At 38.3% G+C, this 5,100-nt stretch overlaps 1 long non-coding RNA gene across 1 annotated transcript; it reads right to left on the bottom strand.

Annotated features, from left to right (window-relative positions):
- Positions 1-3,260: 3,260 nt before the first annotated feature.
- Positions 3,261-4,327, bottom strand: LOC125264156. Its single transcript, XR_007184004.1, has 4 exons — positions 4,276-4,327; positions 4,122-4,183; positions 3,492-3,554; positions 3,261-3,387 (listed from the first exon to the last, which is right to left on the bottom strand). It is a non-coding gene; the product is annotated as an uncharacterized LOC125264156 (long non-coding RNA).
- Between the last annotated feature and the right edge of the window lie 773 nt (positions 4,328-5,100).

Genomic DNA, 5,100 nt, shown 5'->3' with positions numbered 1-5,100 from the left:
GTTTCAACCATCAGTAACTAGACATTGGTGAACAGAGCGTTTTATGGAAGATCCTGGGTGAAATGAGCTGTCCAATGTCTTTCCACATCCAAGAGCTTCATTAATTCATCCATTAATCAGATCATACTCTCATTAAAGAGCATTAACATATAAAACCGATGTTCATCTGGATATTCAAGGTAATTAAGTATGAGATATGAGCTCAGAGACCTAAATTAATTTTATTTGTTTAACTTGATTTGAAGAGTTCCTCTGTAGTCAGATAATACATCCCTAGCATTTTTAAGCCAATGACATTAACAAGACACAACATCAAGTTTCACAGGATGCTGTTACACACACACACACACACACACACACACACACACACACACTTTTCATAGATGTAATTATTTTTAGACTGTACAAACTGTATACTCCATTCCCTAATTTTAAACCTACTTATCATAGAAAACTTTCTGCATTTTTACATTATTTTTAATAATTATTGTGATTTCTAAGCTATTTTCTTCATGGGGATCAAAAAAATGTCCCCATAACATTGTTTACCAGGACCACACACACACACACACGCTCTATCAAAGTGAGGACGTAGGCGTAATGGTTTTAATACTGTACAAACTGTAGATTCTATCCCCCTACTCTACCCCTACCCCTAAACCTACCCATCACAGAAAACATTCTGCATTTTTACATTTTTAATAAAACATTGTTTAGTATGTTTTTAAAGCTATTTTAAATATTAGGACTCATTAAATGTTTACGTCGTAATACCAGTATAATACCCATGTCCTTATACAAATTTGTGTCCCTATAAATCACAAAAATGCGTGCACACACACACAAACACACACACACACACACACACACACACACACACACACACACACACACACACACACACACACACACAGGTTACAAATGTGAAGTGGGAGTTTAATGCTCAAGGGTTTTGACCAAAATTACCTATAGAATTACTAAGATCTGACACTGTCCTCATACGACACTGAATTGAAACTAATCCATAAACTTTACTTTAGATGAAAAAATGTGTGCAACATGATAACATTACAAATTATCCAGAAATAGATAGATTAACAACTAAATAAATTATAACCACAGTGATCTCATCTCTCCAAGCATTTTTGTATATGCTTGGATGGACACTAAAGAGTACCAGACCTATGTAGAGACATGAAACAATGAAAATACACAACTGCTTAAAGGTGCCCTAGAACGTTTTTTTACAAGATGTAATATAAGTCTAAGGTGTCCCCTGAATGTGTCTGTGAAGTTTCAGCTCAAAATACCCCATAGATATTTTTTAAAAAAAAAATTTTCACTGCCTATTTTGGGGCATCATTAGAAATGCGCCGATTCCGGCTGCTGCCCCTTTAATTGCTCGCGCTCCCCGCCCTCGAGCTCTCGCCTCTATATACATTGCATAAACAAAGTTCACACAGCTAATATAACCCTCAAAATGGATCTTTACAAAATGTCATGCATCGGATCATGTGAGTATAGTATTTATTTGGATGTTTACATTTGATTCTGAATGGGTTTGAGGCTATGCTCTGTGGCTAACTGGCTAAAGCTACACTGTTGGAGAGATTTATAAAGAATGAAGTTGTGTTTATGCATTATACAGACTGCGTTTAAAAATGAAAATAGCGACGGCTCTTGTCTCCGTGAATACAGTAATAAACGATGGTAACTTTAACCACATTTAACAGTACATTAGCAACATGCTAACAAAACATTTAGAAAGACAATTTACAAATATCACTAAAAATACCATATCATGGATCATGTCAGTTATTATTGCTCCATCTGCCATTTTTCGCTATTGTCTTTGCTTGCTTACCTAGTCTGATTATTCTGCTGTGCACATCCAGACGTCCTGCCCTTGTCTAATGCCTTGAACATGAGCTGGCATATGCAAATATTGGGGGCGTACATATTAATGATCACGACTGTTACGTAACAGTCGGTGTTATGTTGAGATTCGCCTGTTCTTCGGAGGTATTTTAAACAAATGAGATTTACATAAGAAGGAGGAAACAATGGTGTTTGAGATTCACTGTATGTCATTTCCATGTACTGAACTCTTGTTATTCAACTATGCCAAGGTCAATTCAATTTTCCATTCTATGGCACCTTTAAAAGTTTGGGGACAGTAAGATTTTTGCGGTGGATAAAATCCTCTTGCATGCCTGATCCACCCCGGCACACATCAACTGAAATGTCTAGACAGTCTTCTCCCTGGTCTCTGTGTCCTACAAAAATTTTATCTGGTTGTGAAATATATAACTGAGTATCATCGGCATAACAGTCGAAACTGTTACCGATCCCTTGTCTCCCGAACTCCATTTCCCATCATCCTCCTGTTCTCCACACCTGCACTCACTTCCCTCGTCATCTCCCCATCATCACCGATCATCTACACCTGGACTTCCTCGTTAGCACTCCCTTCATGGACTCACTCCCTTCACTCCTTGTCTGTTCTTAATGTTATGTTATGTATGTTTGGTGTTCTCTTCCACACTCTTAGAAGAAAAGGTTCTATATAGAACCTTAAAAGGTTCTATCAGGCGCTACGTATTTGGAACCCCTAAAAGATTCTATATAGAACCCTTTTTAAGGGTTCAATCAAAAGAACCCTTTAGGGTTCTTTATTGCCAGGAAAAAAGGTTCTATATAGAACCTTTATGGGTTCATTTTATTGATTTAGTTTTTAATTTATTTTAATTACATTTTATGAATTATATAATTTATATATAGTTACTTTATCACTAGAAAATCTTAAATACCTATAGACATAACACAACAAAATAATATGTAATCATTTAAGACATTTTTATTAGCATTTACAATGACACAAGCAGTATAAAACACTGCAATTCAGAGCAATAGTTAGAAGAGTTAACATAAATAAACGTTTCTAAAAAAAAATGAACAGAGACTAGCTAGTAGAATTTTTTTAAACTTTTTTTTAAATTCATAAGCGTTAAATGATAATTTAACATTCAGATAAGGCATTTGGCATTTGGATGCATTTGGCATTTGGATGCTCCATATTGAACAAAAAGTAGACAGCCAACAGATACTTTTGACATCTCTGTGTTTTCAAGAGCCTGATCACACGAAAATGCGTATAAATAGTATGGGGGTGGGGGTTTCGTACATATAATACGCCATAAAGTGCGTATCATATGCACGTGAAAAACTGCGTACCGTAAGCACGCCAAAACTCATTTTGCCGTATATATTCTACGAGATTACACACTCGTACTATTTATACGCATTTTCGTGTGATCGTGTTGGTTTTCAATCAGGGGCACGTCCATTTTGATGCAGACTCTCTTTGCGTTCAGGGGGCTTGACATCCTAAGATGGAGATGCAAGTCAGAAAAACATCTATTAGACTCATGGTGAGCACAGTACAACAGAAAACAGAAAGGAATCTCTCACAATCACATCTTAAAACTTACTTGAATCATACAGGTGTGTTATTTTCATCTTAATGAAGTAATGCTGCACTCCAGAGTCCATTTCTGCAGTGGGAGTGCAAACAGAAATATTAATTTATTTATTATTATTAATTATTGCATTAAACATGGAAAATAGAAAACAAATATAAGCCACTTCAGATTAGCAGATTTACAAGTTTCCCAAAGTTGGTACTGTGAGTAAAAATAATGTACTGTTTTGTGTCATTGGTTTGCAGTTGAAGGTCTTTTCTTCATTTCATAATGCATCTTCAAGAACCAAATACAGTGTTTAGCATAAATTAGGCCTTCAATTAATTCAGAAAAAAGTTTTCTATAACTGCAAACACCAAATACTCACAGCTATATCCACAGAAGAAACATCTTCATCAGCTCCTCTCTTTGTTCTTCGGTGTTTCTCTTGAATTCATGTTTATAACAGTGCAGTCTCGCTGTGATCACGTGATTTGACTGCTCCTGAAATATCGTTTTATGCGTTTTCTAGGTCCAATACAATCTACAGTACAAAGAAAAGTGTATTGGGATATAACATGGACTCACGCCACCTTTATTGATCAGTCCACAACCGTTTTTTAACAGAGATTTTAGGAATTAATGTAAGAAATGACAAACCTCCTGGCGGAGAATAGCGCAGGCCCGGACAGCACCGTAAACCACATTTCTTCTTTTTGATTCTTGAAAAAAAAACATGTAATGTGTGTAAAAATATCAGGGATTTAGGCAAATGTCATTAAAATAACGTAAGAGATATTATTTTCTCACTTACCAATTTAATCGTCGTCCTCTCGAGCGCTGAGCTCAAACGGACGTCCGTAATGCTGTGTTCACACCAAACGCGAATAGAGCGTCTGGCGCGAATGATTTCAATGTTAAGTCAATGTAAAGACGCGTTTACGCGCGTCTGGAGGTCTTGCGGCGCGAATGAGGCGTTTAGCGCGGCGCGGAAGACGCGAATTCGCCTCATTCGCGCGTATGACGCGAATTGAGCGTTTCGCGCGAATGGTGCTTTTTGTGCATTTAGCGTTTGACGCGAATTCGCGTCTGACGCCCGAGTTGAAAAATTTGAACTTTGGCGTAAATTCGCGCCGCGTTAACCAATCAGGAGCCTGCTTGCTGCTGTGGCGGCAGGCCCGCCCGGAGTCACTCATTCAAAATGGAGGAACGACTGATATTATCAGTGAGCAGTCACCCAGGGATTTATGACACAAGTTCATACTTCAGACAGGAATAAAAAGGACCTCGCTTGGAAGAGTGTCGGTGAGGAGATTGGGCTACCTGGTAAGTTGTAAATACACATTTTACTTTTGAGTCACGTACACGTTTATCGACCCGCGGCCTTCCCGCGACGCTGACCCCTACGCCGCTGTTCTGCTCTCCAGAGCAAATACAAAGCGGTAGCTCTCTCGATGAACGCACGATCAACATCAGCCATCTTGCAAACAGACAACCGCCTAGCACTTGCCCCTCCCACAAGAAGCGGATTTCGCCTCGGACGCGCGTCAATTTCGCTTCAAACGCTTGTTTTTTACGCGCGTCTATTTCGCTCTAGACGCGTGAATGCATTCAAAATGTTCAAGCGGCAAACTAGACG

This window comes from Megalobrama amblycephala, linkage group LG3 (assembly GCF_018812025.1).
Source record: "Megalobrama amblycephala isolate DHTTF-2021 linkage group LG3, ASM1881202v1, whole genome shotgun sequence".
In the NCBI taxonomy this organism is placed as follows: domain Eukaryota; kingdom Metazoa; phylum Chordata; class Actinopteri; order Cypriniformes; family Xenocyprididae; genus Megalobrama; species Megalobrama amblycephala.
Note: the sequence above shows the minus strand (reverse complement) of the source record. Positions and strands in the feature narration are given on the sequence as shown.